This window comes from Oncorhynchus masou, chromosome 8 (genome assembly GCF_036934945.1).
Source record: "Oncorhynchus masou masou isolate Uvic2021 chromosome 8, UVic_Omas_1.1, whole genome shotgun sequence".
Lineage (NCBI taxonomy): Eukaryota > Metazoa > Chordata > Actinopteri > Salmoniformes > Salmonidae > Oncorhynchus > Oncorhynchus masou.
Window position 1 is genome coordinate 7,998,083 of NC_088219.1, and position 20,433 is coordinate 8,018,515.

Genomic DNA, 20,433 nt, shown 5'->3' on the forward strand with positions numbered 1-20,433 from the left:
CTATCGCTTCAATGGCTGACCAAGCATTATCACTATTGGAGACAGATTTTAAGATATTACAAGGGTCTTTTATACAGCTGAACTTCTTTTAAATGTAAAGAAAACACATTTTATGATTTGCAATAGGTTCAAAAACTTGGTTGAAAATACACTTACGAGCTTAGATGGCTCTCAAATTAATCAGGTCTCTGCATATACATACTTAGGAATATGTTTTTATTTTATTTTTTCTTTATTTAACCAGGCAGGTCAGTTAAGAACACATTCTTATTTTCAATGACGGCCTGGGAACAGTGGGTTAACTGCTTGTTCAGGGGCAGAACGACAGATTTGTACCTTTTCAGCTCAGGGGTTTGAACTCACAACCTTCCAGTTACTAGACCAACGCTCTAACCACTAGGCTACCCTGGATGGATGATAAACTGTCTTAAAAATTCATATTGACGAACTTTGTAAATGGCTAAAAATCATGCTATGCTTCCTCTATAGAGACAGGATGTGTTTGTCCTCTACAAATAGAAGACAAATTATGCAAGCTACGTTTATTGTGCAAGCTACGTCTGTTATAGATTATGACAATATTATTTACATGCTTTTTCCTGTTACGCTCCTTGCCTATGGAGTAGCCTGCAGACTAAACTTAAACTTGAGACTCTTGTCCCCCTTGACCATTTTAAATATTTATTGGAGCATTTTTATTTTTGTATTGCTTGTAACTGTTTCGGGTAATGCAAGTTTTTGTGCTGTTAGTAGAATAACCTGTGTAAATGTAATCTGTTGCTGTATTTTTTAATTATCTGTGATCATTTTGTTTGTCTTGTTTAGCTTTTTAATCGTTGTACCTAAACTGTATGTGTAAACATGTACACGCAGGGCCCAGCTGTAAAAGCGACCTTGGTCTCAGTCTGTGTTCCTTGTTGAAATAAAGGTATAATAATAAAGAATAATATATTGGTTCTAATCCCAGGTCAAGTGTTTTATATAATGCTTCTAATCCCAGCCAGGTGTTTTATATATTGGTTCTAATCCAGCCAGGTGTTTTATATATTGGTTCTAATCCCAGACAGGTGTTTTAAATATTGGTTCTAATACCAGCCAGATGTTTTAAACTTTGATTCTAATCCCAGCCAGGTTTATATAATGGTTCTATTCCCAGTCAGGTGTTTTTATATTGGCTCTAATCCGGCCTGGTGTTTTTTATATTGGTTCTAATCCAGCCAGGTGTACACGGGACCCCAGTTCACCATCACTAGGATTCTGCGGATGCGCACGGGTACCTATGCCTGTCAGGCTCAGAACACACACCTCAACACCCGCTCTCTCAAGACCATCAACCTCACTGTTTACTGTGAGTAACCTCTGACTTCTAAACCATAACCCCTGACTTCTAACACCTGACCTCACACACACAAACATACACACCGGAAAACACATATACCGACACGACACACACACACACGCACGCACGCACGCACGCACACACACACACACACACACACACACACACACACACACACACACACACACACACACACACACACACACACACACACACACACACACACACACACACACAATAACAACACATTCAACACAGTGTTGTGTTGTATGTTGTCCCCCTGTCCCCCAGACCCTCCAAATGGTTCCCCCTCCTGCTCTGTTCTGCCAGCAATGAACTACTCCTCCCTCAACCTGACCTGTTCATGGCCAGGGGGCCTGCCCCCCCCTTCACTACGCTGGACCACAAACCTTCTGGCCCAGGTACACACGCAGACACATGCACACGCATGCACACACGCAGAAAGGGTCCTAACAAATTTAATTATTGTTGTTCTGGTTAATATTGTACCAGGGAGTGGTGTGGCTTGGGGGTGAAGGGGCATGGCCAGCCAACAATGTCTCCGTACTGCAGTCTGGATCCCAGACCTCCAACAACTCTCTGTTCACCTGCCTGGGGATACACCCTGCTCTCAACACCTCCACACAATGCACTGCACGGGCTTGTAAGTCTCACACACAGCATGGTCCTATATGCCACATACACGTACACACACCAGTGTTGTGGAAGCTACACTGAAAATATAGTTTACCAAACTACCAATTACTTAACACTGGAAGAAGTTAAGCTATTTTATTTATTTAACCTTTATTTAACTAGGCAAGTTAGTTAAGAACAAATTCTTATTTACAATGATGGCCTACCAAAAGGCCTCCTGCGGGACGACGTCTGGGATTTAAAAAATACATAAAAAATATAGGACAAAAAACACATCGCGACAAGAGAGACAACACACTACATAAAGAGATACCTAAGACAACAACATAGCAAGGCAGCAACTGTTACGATAACTAGGAGTGGTGGGTGGAATCAGGCGCAGAGAGCAGGGTTCAGTCGTTTGTCAAATTTATTCACCAGCGCAACAAAAACGGTCACGCCAACACACAGGGCGTATATAAGTTGCCAGTCCAAACAACAGGACAGAAATAGTCCGGTGAATAATGACACGAACAAAATAACACCTTCCAACACGGAGTAACAAGAAACAAGCCCGCACAAATACCCAGCGGGCCTAGTGCCCTTAAATACCCTACAAACAAACCCTAATACAAAACAGGTGTACCCAATTAACCAGTAACCAAAAACAAACGGAAAGGGAATCGATGGCAGCTAATAGGCCGGAGACGACGACCGCCGAGCCCCGCCCGAACAGGAAGAGGCACCATCCTCGGCGAGATTCATGACAGCAACACATGACAACATAATATATATCACGCAGGGCAGCCACAACTGTCAGTAAGAGTGACCATGATAGAGCCTTTGAATGAAAAGATTGAGATAAACTGTTCAGTTTGAGTGTTCGTTGCAGCTCGTTCCATTCGCTAGCTGCAGCGAACTGAAAAGACAAGCGACCCAGGGATGTGTGTATTTTGGGGACCTTTAACAGAATGTGACTGGCCGAACTGGTGTTGTATGTGAAGAATGAGGACTGCAGTAAATATCTCAGATAGGGGGGAGTGAGGCCTAAGAGGGATTTATAAATGAGCATCAACCAGTGGGTCTTGCGACAGGTATACAGAGATGACCCATTTACCGAGGAGTGTAGAGTGCAGTGATGTGTTCTTTAAGGAGCATTGGTAGTAAAACTGATGGCCAAATGGTAAAACACATCTAGCCGCTCGAGAGCACCCTTACCACTAAAGTTTTCTTAACTAAATATAAAAACGTAGTTTATATTTTTTTAAATGTGTGAAAGCACACATTTGTAATTCCCAAACCCTAAAAGTAATTGGAAAGGTAGATACAAATGTTGTGTGACATTGTGGTTACAATAAAGAATTTAGCCCATCATGCAAATGATTCCTATTAGCAGGACATCAGACTTTTTATAAAAGTAGCCCGGCTACTGTTGTGAAAATCCCTCAACTTGCAATGTATTCGAAGTACTCTAAAGTGTTACATTTCTAAACAGCATTTTATCATCAACATCTTTATGCTTTTGTTAATCTTTCTGTAGCAATTTTGGGCAAATTGCTCAAGGGCCACGGTTGATTCGTTTGTGAAGGTGACATTATTGAATGTCTCACCAGCTTTGATCCATGTCTGGGCCTGTAGGACGCAAAGTTTTTGTTTGTCAGACGAATAATTTTGTCAAAACTACAGAACAGTACAAAAAAAGTGAACACACATGGTTAATGTTCTGAGAATAAAAAAATAAATATGTATATATATATAAAATATTTCTTACCGAGCCGTGATGCCCGCAGATTACAGATTGCCTTTGCCGATCGCTCATCATGTTCATTCTTCAGTGAGACAATGGCTTGAATAGTGTGACGACCCTCCCACTCTGTCTGCCGTATTCTGTCTTTGTTCTTGTTTCCTTATTAGGATGCCGGTGGGCGGAGTTGGGGAGGGCCGTCAGCTACATGGGAAACACCTGGGCCAGGTGTGTCCCAGGATAAATAGACCTCTTCCACATTCATGGAGGAGTCTCTCTCCATGCAGACACCTTTGTAGATTGTGTTGTGGTTCTTGGTGGCCTTTTGTTTGTTTGCATTGGCACCTTTCAACACCCTGCATTATCACATTCATGCATGCAAAACACTCACTTACACTACTGATTACTGATTACACACACCATTGTATATTTTCCTTAGTTGCTTTGGTTAATAAATATATATTTTGTTACTCCTTATCTCCACGTTGTCTCCCTTTGTTACGGGCTTTGAGCCGGTTCGTGACAATAGTCATTGACTCACTCACGCATTGAAAGGGAACGAGATGGAGTCACAATCCATGCCAGGCACACCTGTGAGTTCTGGAACTCCACCTGCGACAGGCAGAGTCAACATATGGTACGGGGCGGGTTGTCAGGTTTTCGGTTCCCCCCAGAACAACAGGTTCACCCTGACAACAGAACTTGACCAACTGTTAACCAGGCACAGGCACTTCCCGCTGTGGCCGTCTATTTCAGCATCATTTCGTGATTCTCTGAGACAAGCAATGGAGAAATTAAAATGTTTAAATATTTCATGATATTCTTAAGATATGTGTTGACTGAATATAAGTAAGTGTTGTCTGCTAAACAATCATGTTAGGTTTCTCCAGAAATAAATCATTCTAAATACCTGGCTCTATTTACAAATTAGTGAGAATGTCTCAGCCCATGTTCAAGAATTGCCTTTTTCTCGCTCACCCCAGGTTAATAACCTTTTGCGACGAGCAATCCCGGATCCGGGATTGTAATCCTAGCTTCAAATTCATTAGCATAACGCAGCGGACATAAATACCCCTAAAAACTTTTCCTATTCATGAAAATCGCAAATTAAATGAATGAAATATATTCAAACACAAGCTTAGCCTTTTCTTAACAACACTGTCATCTCAGATTTTCAAAATATGCATTACAGCCAACGCTAGACATATCTAAACCAGATCTATTGTGTTATATTCTCCTACATTCAATTCACATGTACACAACCTTCAGAGTGTTTTCTTTCAAATGGTACCAAGAATATGCATATCCTTGGTTCTGTGCCTGAGCTACAGGCTGTTAGATTTGGGTATGTCTTCAGGCGGAAATTGCACAAAGTAGGGCGGAGCTGTAAGAGGATTTATCCTCTTAACTCTTAAGAATATAACACAATAGATCTGGTTTAGATAAAACAATGAAAAAAAGCATATGTTTTTTATTTTTATTTTTGTATCATCTTTAAAATGAACAAGATAAAACAAACATTCAGATAGGATGATGGGGACAATTTCATTTCAGTGAAAACTATAAGAGGGCAACGGTACTTGTGCAAAGTTTCAGAATGATAACTTCCAAAATGAGTGTGCTACATGACATTTATCATGAAGTCACCCAGGTGTCCCACACAAGTAGCCCAAATGTACCCAAGTGGCCAAATTGGTGAAGGTATACATTTTGCAACAAATAACTATATACAAAATACCAAAACGGTATTCTAACACACCCCCCCACAAAAAAAATTGAGAAAAAAAAGAAAGAAAAAAAAGAAAAATATATATATACATGTATATACTTGCAACGCCAAGCGTCGTGGGTTCGATTCCCGCTGGGGCCACCCATATGTAAAAGTAGTGGCCCCAGCCGACTTGTAAGTCGCTTTGGACAAAAGCGTCTGCTAAATGGGATATATTATTATTATATTATATTATAATGATATTCTCTGAAAAAAATCATTATTTGATATTCTAATGTTACCTAAGATCTTCATAAACACATCCAAATCGTTATACTTCTGATAGTATTTATGAAATGTATTTATTAAACTCTTAGAATGTTGACATTATAAAGACGTGTCATCGGCCCGAATCGGGGTCTGTTTAGGCTTTTCTAGTGTTAAAAACAAAAATGATCTTTCAAAGGAGAATTAGGCAGATCTAATGCCAAAAAAAGAAATTCTTGCCTTCTTCACCCATGTTTTATTTTATTCATGCAAAAAAGCAGTGTGTAGTTTCTGTAGAAAACTAAACCACTTCATGGATAAAAAGCAAATGAAAACACTATTTAGATTTTAATTTAGTTCAATTACCACTAATCTCTCTCTCGCTCTCTCTCTCTCTCTCTCTCTCTTTCTCTCTCTCTCTCTCTCTCTCTCTCTCTCAGGGTCTCCTTATGGTGAGCCAGTGTGTTCTGCTTATGCCACCGGGATGAACCAATACCTGCTGCTGTCCTGCTCCTGGGAAGGTGACCACAACAACAGTTACAGCCACAACAACCACCACAACAACAATACATATAATTATAATAATACTCTTGTAGGTGGGTCTCCCAAGGCTGTGGTGTGGTGGGAGGTGCCTAAAGAAGAGTGGAGGGGCCAAGAAGTGGAGACTTCCAAGATCCTGGTAATTCGTTCGAACTCCACCCAGAATGGACAGGCCTACACCTGTTATGCCAAACACCCCCTGGACACACACACCAGGACCTGCAGCCTTGGTAAAGAGCACTGTGAGATTGACATGTATCAGGTTTAACTAACAGTCTAACTGACATGTACTGGGTTTAACTAACAATCTAATTGACATGTACCAGGTTTAACTAATAGTCTAGAATATATGTACTGGATTTAACTAACAGTCTAATAGACATGTACTGGGTTTAACCAACAGTCTAAAAGACATGTATTGTGTTTAACTAAGTCTAATAGACATGTAATTGCAATTTTAATTTTATTTAACTAGACAAATCAGTTAAGAACAAATTCTTATTTTCAATTACGGCCTAGGAACAGTGGGCTTGTCACGCCTTGGTCTTAGTATTTTGTGTTTTCGTTAATTAGTGGGTCAGGCCAGGGTGTGACATGGGTTTATGTTGTTGTATTTCGTAGTGGGGTTTTTTAGTTATTGGGATTGCGGCTGAGTAGGGGTGTTGCATAGGTTTGGCTGCTTGAGGCGGTTCTCAATCAGAGTCAGGTGATTCTCGTTGTCTCTGATTGGGAACCGTATTTAGGTAGCCTGGGTTTCACTTTGTATTTCGTGGGTGAGTGTTCCTGTCTCTGTGTAGTTTCACCAGATAAGCTGTACTTAGGTTTCACGTTCCGTTTTGTTGTTTTGTATTTTGTCTCAGTATTTTCATGTATTCGTCATTTGTTTCATTAAACAACATGAGTAACCAACACGCTGCATTTCGGTCCGACTCTCTTGCAACAAACGAAGAACGCCGTTACAGGGCTGCCTTGTTCAGGGCAGAACAACAGATGTTTTACCTTGTCAGCTCGAGATTCGACCTGCATTCTTTCGGTTATTCGTTCAACGCTCTAACCACTACCACCCCACCTGCCACCCCATAACAGGTTTAACCTGTTGAAACTCTAGGGGCACAATTTCATTTTTGGATGAAAAACGTTCCCGTTTTAAACAAGATATTTTGTCACAAAAAGATGCTCGACTATGCATATAATTGATAGCTTTCGAAAGAAAACACTCTGACGTGTCCAGAACTGCAAAGATATTTTTTTGTTCAGGCGTGCCTAGAACGTGAGCTTCAGGCAAAACCAAGATGAGACGGCATCCAGGGAAATGAGCAGGATTTTTGAGGCTCTGTTTTCCATTGTCTCCTTATATGGCTGTGAATGCGAGAGGAGTAAGTCTGCCCTTTCTGTCGTTTCCCCAAGGTGTCTGCAGCATTGTGACGTATTTGTAGGCATATCATTGGAAGATTGACCATAAGAGACCACATTTACCAGGTGTCCGCCCGGTGTCTGCAGCCTGCGAGAATTTGTAAGTATTTTCCGTGATCATTGAAGACTGTCAAGATGAATGCCACAGAATGGTCAAGAGGAAATCAGGCTTCCTGAAGATATTTATCAATGAAGAATTCAGAAAAATGCAGGATTGATTCCAAACAAGGTGACGCCATATCAATGAAAAGGATATAGTTAAGAAATTGGCAAAAAGTTTGACCGTTGTAGGTGACTGGATTTTCCAAACAACGTTTGCCGGTGCCAACTTCGAACGATATTATGGAGCGATTTACAAATTCGGAAAAGCGATAGGTGATGAAGTTCTCCTGATGACAAAACGGAGCGATTTCTCCTACACACAGACGCTTTCAGGAAAAACTCCGCATTTGGTATGTAACTGAGAGTCTCCTCATTGAAAACATCCGAAGCTCTTCAAAGGTAAATGATTTTATTTAGTTTTTATCCATGTTCCGTCAGTGCCAAAAAGGACTGGAGGGAGGCATAGGCTGGAGATATGGTTCAAGGTAAATGATTTTATTTATTTTGTGAGAAAATGTTGTTGCGTGCTAAATGCTACTCAAAATGCTAAGCTAGCTTAGCATACTCTTACACAAATTAGTCAATTGCTATGGTTCAAAAGCATATTTTGAAAATCTGAGATGACAGTGTTGTTAAGAAAAGGTTAAAAGAACGAGCATAATAGCTTGAGAGCTCCAGACTACACAATTTTGAAAGATCTGAGATGAGGCAGGCATTATTTTCATTTTATTTGCGATTTTCAGAAATCGTTAACGTTGCGTTATGCTAATGAGCCTGAGGCTTTAGTCACGATCCCGGATGCGGGATGGGGAGTTTCAACTGGTTATTAACTACAACATTGTATGGTGTCTGTATATGAAGACAGAGATTGATTCTCTCTCTCTCTACCTGTGTTTGTGTGTTTATTTCTAGAAGTTTCTAGGGCATAACGTGCTTCAAAAGAAGCTAGAGTTCATATTCAACTTATGATGCCCAACCCACTGAACCCGGTTCCTGATCGAACTTGATTGTTTTCCTCCTTCCGGCCTATTCAAAACATGAGAAAGCTAACCATTGACTAGTGTCACCTGCAGAGTACTTATACTAAGGGAAAACAAACATTTACATTTTTTCAATAATTATTCTCAACAAAGAAATAACATATCTTTCAAGTTATGTGCACATTATTTCATACTTTTCACAAACGTAATTCATATTAACGAATGTTTTGCTTACATGTGAATAGGCCGAAAGAAGGAAGAGAATCGCAACAAATTGGATGCCGCCTTGTTGCCAGGCATCAAGGTGAATATGCACAAAATAGGCTATATCTTATGTCAATAAAAAAATACATATTCTGGTCTTCATAAATGTTATGTTTTTTTAAAGCCCTGATATCGGATAAGCTATATTATTATTACTACTACTACTACTACTACTACTACTAGATGCCATTGCCTGCCATTGTACCCTTGAGCAGACACTTAATCCCCCACAACAACAGCTCCCCCGCAACTCTCCAAGAGCTGTATATGTCTGTATGTGTGTCAGAAGGGTTGCGTTGGACCTGCAATTGACCTGTAAAGTTATCTTAATCTTACTACTATTGTGTGTGTGTGTGTGTGTGTGTGTTTGTGTATGTGCATGTGTGTAGTCCCGGTCAGTAAGCCCTATATTCTGCTGAGTGACGCATCCCCTGCGGAGGGATCTTCGGTGTCGCTGCGCTGCGGCCTGGAGAACGGTACTGGGCCACTTTACTTCCTGTGGGAGCATGAGCCATACAGTGGATTGGTCAACACCATCTCCCAGGGCAACAGCAGTGTGTTCAACATGACAGAAGTCCACCGTAACCACACAGGCTGGTATCGTTGTGGGGCCCGGAACCAGGTCAACCAGGAACGGTCCGACCGCATCTGGCTAGACATCATCTGTTAGTATACACACTACACACCGAACACTTCACCCTAAACCCTACACACTACCTCTAATGATGAACCCTAACTTCTAACCCATCTGGCTGGACATCATCTGTTAGTATACACACTACACACCGAACACTTCACCCTAAACCCTATACACTACCTCTAATGATGAACCCTAACTTCTAACCCATCTGGCTGGACATCATTTGTTATTATACACACTGAACACTACACCCTAACTCTACCCCAGTGGAGGCTGCTGAGGGGAGTATGGCTCATAATTATGGCTGGAACGGAGTAAATGGAATGGCAAACATTTTGAAACCATGCGTTTGATGTATTTCAAATCAAATCAAATTGTATTTGTCACATGTACCAAATAACTTAAAGTGAAATGCTTACTTACAAGCCCTTAACCAACAATGCAGTTATAAGAAAACATAAGTGTTATGTAAAAAATAAAAGTAACAAATAATTAAACAGCAACAGTAAAATAGCAATGGTAAGACTATATACAGGGGGTACCGGTACAGAGTAAATGTGCGGGGGCACCGGTTAGTCGAGGAAATTGTGGATAATAAACTCAGCTAAAAAAGAAACGTCCTCTCACTCTCAACTGCGTTTATTTTCAGCAAACTTAACATGTGTAAATATTTGTATGAACATAACAAGATTCAACAACTGAGACAAAAACTGAACAAGTTCCACAGACATGTGACTAACAGAAATGGAAAAATGTGTCCCTGAACAAAGGGGGGGGGGTCAAAATCAAAAGTAACAGTCAGTATCTGGTGTGGCCACCAGCTGCATTAAGTACTGCAGTGCATCTCCTCCTCAACAACTGGCACCAGATTTTCCAGATCTTGATGTGAGATGTTACCCCACTCTTCCACCAAGGCACCTGCAAGTTCCTAAACATTTCTGGGAGGAATGGCCCTAGCCCTCACCCTCCGATCCAACAGGTCCCAGACGTGCTCAATGGGATTGGGATTGGGATCCAGGCTCTTCACTGGCCATGGCAGAACACTGACATTACTGTCTTGCAGGAAATCACGCACATAACGAGCAGTATGGCTGGTGACATTGTCATGCTGGAGAGTCATGTCAGGATGAGCCTGCAGGAAGGGTACCACATGAGGGAGGAGGATGTCTTCAGTTGAGATTACCTGCAATGACAACAAACTGAGTCCGATGATGCTGTGACACACCCCCCCAGACCATGACGGACCCTCCACCTCCAAATTGATCCCGCTCCAGAGTTCAGGCCTCAGGGTAATGCTCATTCCTTCGACGATAAACGTGAATCTGACCATCACCCCTGATGAGACAAAACTGTGACTTGTCAGTGAAGAGAACTTTTTGTCAGTCCTGTCCGGTCCAGCAATGGTGGGTTTGTGCCCATAGGCGACGTTGTTGACCTGCCTTACAACAGGCCTACAAGCCCTCAGGCCAGCCTCTCTCAGTCTATTGCGGACAGTCTGAGCACTGATGTAGGGATTGTGCGTTCTTGGTGTAACTCGGGCAGTTGTTGTTTCCATCCTTTTCCTGTCCCCAGGTGTGATGTTCAGATGTACCGATCCTGTGCATGTGTTGTTATACATGGCCTGCCACTGCGAGGACGATCAGCTGTCCGTCCTGCCTCCCTGTAGCTCTGTCTTAGGCATCTCATAGTACGGACATTGCAATGTATTGCCCTGGCCACATCTGCAGTCCTCATTCCTCCTTGTAGCATGCCTAAGGCACGTTCACACAGATGAGCAGGGACCCTGGGCATTTTTCTTTTGGTGTTTTTCAGAGTCAGTAGAAAGGCCTCTTTAGTGTCCTAAGTTTTCATAACTGTGACTTTAATTGTTAGTGTCTTAACAAAAGTTCCACAGGTGCATGTTCACTAATTGTTTATGGTTCATTGAACAAGCATGGGAAACAGTGTTTTAACCCTTTACTATAAAAGATCTGTGAAGTTATTTAGATTTGTATTACTTATCTTTCAAAGACAGGGTCCTGAAAAGGGGATGTTTATGTTCATGTACACTACCGGTCAAAAGTTTTAGAACACCTACTCATTCAAGGGTTTTTCTTTATTTTTACTATTTTCTACATTGTAGAATAATAGTGAAGACATCAAAACGATGAAATAACACATGGAATCATGTAGTAACCAAAAAGTGTTAAACAAATCAAAATATATTTTATATTTGCGATTCTTCAAATAGCCACCCTTTGCCTTGATGACAGCTTTGCACACTATTGGCATTCTCTCAACCAGCTTCATGAGGTAGTCACCTGGAGTGCATTTCAATTTACAGGTGTGCCTTCTTAAAAGTTAATTTGGGGAATTTCTTTCCTTCTTAATGTGTTTGAGCAAATCAGTTGTATTGTGACAAGGTATGCGGGGTATGCAGAAGATAGACCTATTTGGTAAAAGATCAAGTCCATATTTTGTCAAGAACAGCTCAAATTAGCAAAGAGACGTGACAGTCCATCATTACTTTAAGACATTAAGGCCAGTCAATACAAAACATTTCAAGAACTTTGGAAGTTTTTCAAGTGCAGTCGCAAAAACCAAGTGTTATGATGAAACTCTCATGAGTTGTCAGTGCAATGGCTGGTCTGGAGTTCATCTGAAATTAACTATTATTTTTCAAATGATAAGAAAACTAATGTCATGCTTTTTCACCAAAAAAAATCGATGTACATAGATAAATGAGACGATTACCTTCAAGTAGATCTTTTTTCTTTTCATTTACCTCATACACTCTTGCTCATACACTCTACGTCCTGAGATTTGATTGACGGAATAATCCAGCCAATGGTTAGGCAGCTGTGGTTTAGGCAGAGGGAACTGATTAGTCAGAAGTAATATGTCCTGCGCCCTTAGCTGTACAAATTATTTTTTTTAACTTGCAAATCTCTTTCTACAAACTCACAAAACTTAAGACAAGTTTCCGAATCTCTTGGTAAAGTGACAACAGTGACAGAGCTCCGTGCGCCCACAGATTCAAAATCTGCAAGTGTATTTTTGATTCACTGCAGAATAGTCATACTCATGAACTGACTTGTAATAATTTGAAACATACAATATACTTGCAAGTGAAGCCGCTCAATAACTACATCATACCAGTCTTCCAACAGATTCCCATTCAGAGCAACACACAGAAGCATCCAGGGTCAATGCCCTGCTCAAGGGCATGTTGACCGAGCTACATCCAGGCCTAAAAACATGAACCCAAACCCTCCAAGACTCCCCCCACAGTTCCCCAATAGCTGTCCCTCAACCATTCGAGACCCCTCCCACATCCCACCCCAGGAGGAAAAGAATTTAATAAAAAATACAATTAATTCCATTCCCCACCCCCAAGAACCCCCCCCCCCAATGCACTAACAACCAAGACAATGAACTAAAGAGAAAAAAGGAAAAAGACAGAAGAAAACAGAAAACAACAATGCAAAAAAGAATAATAATTATAATAAAAAATGTAAAACAACGGACATCAATGACAACTAAAATCATAACAGCAAAGCCAACTGTATATGTTTGTGTGCATGTCGGGCACTATTACATGTATGTGTGTGTTCTTGTATGTATTTATTTGAATGAGATTGTGTGTATATGCATGTGTACAAACACCTGCATGGTAACAGCCTCAGGCAAACCCTGCATTAGTTGTAAAAACACTGCCACTTAGTGTCATTCAAATGTACTTTTTATTATGATTTATTTTGACTTTTTTATTTTATTTTTATATTTTTACTTTTATATTTGACCATCATTCTATCTCTCACACAGCAACTTCACTCCCACTTGTCTCCAATTCCACATACCAACCCTCAGCTTTCCTCAGCCCATCCCATCTATCTCTGCTGGCCACCCACTTCGGGTTTCTATGCAACACATATCTTTCACTATACTGTGATGTTTAATGTACAATTCCAATCAATCTAATTGAATCGAATCCACAGATTGCGAGTTGAAGATAAATACTTTTACTAAGAGTATTAGTATATTAGTAATTGACTGACCCGGTCTCTCCAGATCTCCTAACAGTACTATTTCTAGGGTCAATTTTAGATGAATGCTATGCATTTTCAGCCATTCCTAAACCTGAGACCAGAAACAGGCTACCTGAGGGCAATAGCAAAATAAATTGATTCTGCATCCTCACAACAAAATCTGCAGAGCTTCGATGATTTTATGCCCCAAATATTCAACATTTTGTTGGTGGCAAGAATTCTATATAATAATTTTATCTGAAAAGCACAGTCTTGAATCTTGCCTTGTTTAATACATCAACTCATACACTCTACCCTGTACCATGGAATCAGTACATCAAAAATTGATTTTTTTGCAATCTGTATGGCACAGTTGTCAACATCCTGGTCCTCAAATGGAACTGGTTTACTTTCCTATTTATGCTATTTTTATTCCTCTGCCAGTTTTGATCCTTTATATTGGGCAGACAGACCAGTTCCCTACCTCCTCCCGCTGCCACCCGCCTCCTCCATTGTTTGGGGGCAATGCTGTAATCAATTGGTTGTACTCTTGGATTGAGCAGACCTTTCCGTACAGTTCTAATAACTCCATGAACGACATAACTCTACTATTCCAATTTACAATATCATTTAAGAACAAAATACCCTTTTCAAACATCTTTCCCATAAATACAGGTATTTTATCAACCAGCATATTTGAGTTCAGCCATAATATTTGTTCAATCTTTTCAGGGGGATGAAATTGAAATTGTAGTCATGCAATGCTTGTTTGAAAAAGAGATGCTTTGGAAAAAGTATTATTTTCAATTAATCGAAAATGAGACATGGCAATCTGCACAAAGGAAAAATCTACTTGAGAATTATTTCGGGTTCAAGTAAAACTCTTGAATGAGTGAAGCTTTTAGAGAGGTTTAGTGCTTTTATATTTAAAAATCTCAACTCACCCAATTCATATTCATTGTATATATAGGCACGTTTTATTTTGTTTGGTTTAGCGTCCCAGATAAAGCAAAATATTTTTTGCTCATATGATTTGTAAAAAGAATCATCAGGAGTAGGCAGCGCCATAAGTAACTGCGTAAACTGAGATATGACAAAGGATTTAATCAGGGCAATTTTTCCATAAATAGACAGGTACAGTGCCTTGCGAAAGTATTCGGCCCCCTTGAACTTTGCAACCTTTTGCCACATTTCAGGCTTCAAACATGAAGATATAAAACTGTATTTTTTTGTAAAGAATCAACAACAAGTGGAACACAATCATGAAGTGGAACGACATTTATTGGATATTTCAAACTTTTTTAACAAATCAAAAACTGAAAAATTGGGTGTGCAAAATTATTCAGCCCCTTAAGTTAATACTTTGTAGCGCCACCTTTTGCTGCGATTACAGTGGTAAGTCGCTTGGGGTATGTCTCTATCAGTTTTGCACATCGAGAGACTGACATTTTTTCCCATTCCCCCTTGCAAAACAGCTCGTGCTCAGTGAGGTTGGATGGAGAGCATATGTGAACAGCAGTTTTCAGTTCTTTCCACAGATTCTCGATTGGATTCAGGTCTGGACTTTGACTTGGCCATTCTAACACCTGGATATGTTTATTTTTTAACCATTCCATTGTAGATTTTGCTTTATGTTTTGGATCATTGTCTTGTTGGAAGACAAATTTTTCAGTTTTTGATTTGTTAAAAAAGTTTGAAATATCCAATAAATGTATCCAATAAAATATCAATTTTTATATTATTTGGAAAGAATTCCTTACCATAATCTTCATTCAGTGGAAAAGGATGAAATGGAAAAGAGAACATCTGTGTAAAATAATTAGCTTCCTCTTTTAAAATATAATTCGGAGAATCATAGAAGACTCCGTCTTCAGTAATGAGTTTCTGCAAGTTCTTTTTGTTAGCGTTCCTGTATTGGAGATTCAGGGAGAATTTTGTGCATTTTTCGCCATATTCCATCCAGTTTGCTTTATTTTTGTAATAGATGACATTAGATTGTTCGAGAATACGTTCCTCAATTTTGGGGGTTTTTCTTCTAATTTATTTTGTGTCTCTGTAGTATCGTGTTTATTACTATCTACCTGTACTATTAGTTAATGGATTTCCCTTGTTAGTCTTGTCTCTTTAGCCAGAAACGGCTTTTCTTTTATTGATTAATAATAAAGTGAATGACCCCTGAAGGTACATTTAAAGGTATCGCAAACAATAAGGGGATTTGCTAAACCTATATTATACTGGGAAAATTAAGTTATCATTTATATTGTTTCAGTTAAAAATAAGTTGTCCTCCAGTAAACTTTGATTATATTTCCAATATCCCCCTCCACATGGAAAATGTACAAGAGTTATGTGAATGCCAATTAGATGATGATCTGATCGCATTCGGTCTCCTATTAAAACCTTTTTAACCTTTGATGCAAGAGAGACGAGTAGCTTGATTATGTCTCCTCCATGTATATCTCACTAGGTCGAGGTTTTTTAGTCTCCAAATATCCACTATTTCTAATGTGTCCATAATATTTGTGATTTCCTTAATGGCACGGTGATGATAGTTTGTAGAGTGATTATTAATTTTACGGTCCATTGAGGTACTTAACACTGTGTTATAGTCTCCTACCATAATGATTAGATCATTTGTTGCCTGTAAGTTCAATAAATTTGTATAAATGTTTTCAAAGAAGTGTGTATCATCCTTGTTTGGACCATATAAATTAATGAGCTAAATCTCTTTTTCCTCCACTTTCATATTCAAAAGGATCCACCTTTCTTGCGAATCATTCCTCACTATTTGCACATTCAGATCAACATTTTTGTTAATTAATATCATCACACCCTTTGAGTTCCTTTGTCCATGACAGAAATTTATTTCACCACCCCATTCCCTTTTCCACGCAAGTGGGTTTCCTGTAAACAGTTTATGTTATATTCCTTTTCTTTTAGCCATATAAAGACGGATCTTCTTTTTTTATAATCTGCTAACCATTACAATTATAACTGGCTATACCCCTTACCGTAACCCTTACCGTCACCCCTTACCGTAACTAGATACTATTCTCAGTCTAAATTGACCATAGTTAGTGCTTGTAAAGTCACTGTCATCAGAGGTATTATGAAGGTGAAAACTAGAGCTTTCAAATGTCTGATATTTAGAATTCAAGAAACAGGTTATAGCAATATTTGTTTTATTCCCTTGCCTGCTTGCCTGTGAACCAATGCCACAGATGTTAGAAAATTGAGACAAGATATTATGTGTGTAGCAAATCTGAGTAGGTTGATGTGTATGATATTGGATGTGATATAGTGAGAGTGTGTACGATGTCTGTATAAGAGTAAGACGATAATCTGTGATGTCCAAATAAATAATAACTCTGCCAATTTGCATGGTTGAGTGTCTGTGTGTGACATGTAGTGCGTATAGCCTTGATATTCATGACGATAATTGTAATCCATATCGTATCAGCATCATAGTTGCATCATAATAACTTTAACATAATTGAAGAACACATCCCAGCATTTTCATAGCAATTGACGTTTCACATGATCATGAAAGAGACCTTGCATTACTCTAGAGACAGCTTCACTACAGTACAAATGTATCCCGTACAATATGTTATTATTCCCCAATGCCCCTATTCTGATATCTTCCCCTTGCTTGTTGTAAACATATATAAACTTGTAGACAAATACATCAAAAAGATAGACAAACAATAAACACATTAAATTATAAAACAATTCTCGACAAGAGAGAGAGGGAGAGAAGAGAAGAGAAAAGAGAAAAAGAAAGAGTGAGAGAGGAGAGCGAGATTAGGTGTGTGTATGTGTACGTATTAGTATATGTGTCAGCAAGCATGTAATTGAGTACGTGTGTTCATATCCACTTCATAATGTTCAGATATTTTAAACAGTTCCCATACCTTCTTTTTTGTAACCTGAAATCCCTGTAGAATTTAATAAGGCCACGGTGTTATGGAGCTGTCTCGGAATAGCTGTCCATCTATAGAGTTTCTCCACAATGATAAAGGCACGCCTACCATCCGTCCTTTGTTGTCTTTGTACCGGATATAGTCTCTTACGACGTTTGTTTATCTCCCTTGGAAATTGGTCATTGAGACCATGAAGCTCCCTTCCTCTGCTTTTGATCAGCTCCTTTTGTTGGTAGTGTTCAAATTTTGCGATGATCGTCGGGGACCCTTGGTCTTGTCGCTTTGATCTCCATGTCTTGTTATTCGGTGGAAAGCCACCTTGGTTACAGTCTCTATAGGAAGTATGAAGGCGGATTGCATGAATTCTCTGATCGCGCACTCTGGATTATTGGATGCGTCCTCAGGAACCACAGAACAAAAATAATTTTCACGCATGCTACGACATTGTATGTCTATTAGCGACTCCTTCATCACCCTGTTATCCCTGAGTAGACAATCCATGTGGGAATCGTGGATTTTTACCTTGACTGTGAGTGTCTTGTTTTCTCTTTGGAGCGTGAGAATTTCACTTCAAGTTCCACTTTGCGACTGTTAAATCTTTCGCACAATCATGATACAAGCTTGTCATATTAAATTACACATTTGAGAACCGTAATTGCAACCACAAATCTCAATGTAAGACCACTAAATTCTCTAATTACAAACTTGCGTAGTTCTGTCTTCATTATAATGCTATAGTTCTTTATCATCTGTTAGTATTAACACTACACAACGCCTCTCTCCTATTTGACCTAAAAAGTTCGTGTGTATGTAGACTACGTGTGCCTTTTGAAAACATTTATGTAGTTCTGTCCTTGAGCTGTTCTTGTCTATTGATGTTCTGTATTATGTCATTCTGTATTATGTTTCATGTTTTGTGTGTACCCCAGGAAGAGTAGCTGCTGCTTTTGCAACATCTAATGAGGATCCTAATAAAATATCAACATACCAAATACCCTAACAAATATATATTTTTTATTATTATAATTTATTTTACCTTTATTTAGCTAGGCAAGTCAGTAAACAACAAATTCTTATTTACAATGATGGCCTACTCAATGAACAATGAACCTAACATTAACGTAATGTGTGTGTTCAACGTAGTGTGTGTGTGTAACATGTAGTGTGTGCATAACATAGTGTCTGTGTATAATGTGTTTGTGTATAAAGTAGTGTTTGTGTTACATATTGTGTTTCTATGTAACATAGTGTGTGTAAGGTAGTGTGTGCGTTATGTTGTGTGTGTGTTTAATATAGTGTGTGTGTGTCCTCTCCCCAGTCGGTCCTGATATTCCCCAGATAGATGTGACTCCCTACAGTATAACAGACAGAGGATACTCTGCTCAGGAGAGACAGACGGTCTCTCTGCTCTGCCAGGCCCAATCCAACCCGCCCAGTCAATATGTCTGGTTCTACAACAACAGGTATGCCTTAACACACACATACAAACACACACACACTCAATCCTTAATCAATATATGTTATAATTGTTTGTTTGTTTTGTTTTCAAAATGCACGTTTCACTTGCACATTTTTGGCTAGGGTCAATTCAGTTCCACCACAATAACCGACACCTGATGTCGGAGATGTAACTGCATTGGAGCTGTCACATCAGGCTTCTGGCGTTATACAGTGCGGTTCAAAAGTATTTGGACACTTTTTGTTGTTTTGTATTTCAAATGTTACAACAACTTTGCAGTTAAAGTGCAGACTGTCAGCGTTAATAATGAGGGTATTTTCATGCTAATAGTTTGAACTGTTTACAAATTACAGAACTAATTGGACATAGTCCCACACCTTTTTAGGGGACCAAAATTATTTGAACAAATTCACTTATATTTGTTTATTTGTATTTTATTTAACCTTTATTTTAACAAGGAAAAGCCTATTGAGACCCAGAGTCTCTTTTTCAATGGAGATCAGGCCAAGAAGGCAGCAACAATCAATACATTGCAGAATTAAAACACACAACAATACAACACTGCATGATCCCGCATAAAACAAGCATTTACACTCCTCTGTAACAGAGTCACCATTCAACATTTTAAATTAATTCAGTGGCACTAACATATCTAGATTGTAGACTATTCCATGCCTCTGGTGCAGAAGACGAGAAGGGCAGTCTTGCCTAATACTGTAAATGTCCTGGGGACTTTAAGCACAGTTTAAGTCGGAAGTTTACATACACCTTAGCCAAATACATTTAAACTCAGTTTATCACAATTCCTGACATTTAATCCTAGTAAACATTCCCTGTTTTAGGTCAGTTAGGATCACCACTTCATTTTAAGAATGTGGAATGTCAGAATAAGAGTAGAGAGAATGATTTATTTCAGCTTTTATTTCTTTCATCACATTCCCAGTGGGTCAGAAGTTTACATACACTCAATTAGTATTTGGTAGCATTGCCTTTACATTGTTTAACTTGGGTCAAATGTTTTGGGTAGTCTTCCACAAGCTTCCCACAATAAGTTGAGTGAATTTGGGCCTATTCCTCCTGGCAGTGCTGGTGTAACTGAGTCAGGTTTGTAGGCCTCCTTGTTCGCACGCACTTTTTTAGTTCTGCCAACACATTTTCTATAGGATTGAGGTCAGGGCTTTGTGATGGCACTCCAATACCTTGACGTTGTTGTCCTTAAACCATTTTGCCACAAATTTGGAAGTATGTTTGGGGTCATTGTCCATTTGGAAGACCCATTTGCGACCAAGCTTTAACTTCCTGACTGATGATGTCTTGAGATGTTGCTTCAATAGATCCACATATTTTTCTACCTCATGATGCCATCAATTTTGTGAAGTACACCAGTGCCTCCTGCAGCAAAGCACCCCCAC

The 20,433-nt window shown here is 39.4% G+C and overlaps 1 pseudogene; it reads left to right on the forward strand.

Annotated features, from left to right (window-relative positions):
- The window catches only part of LOC135543718 (V-set and immunoglobulin domain-containing protein 10-like 2), a 136,828-nt pseudogene that overhangs the window by 73,249 nt on the left and 43,146 nt on the right, over positions 1-20,433 (forward strand).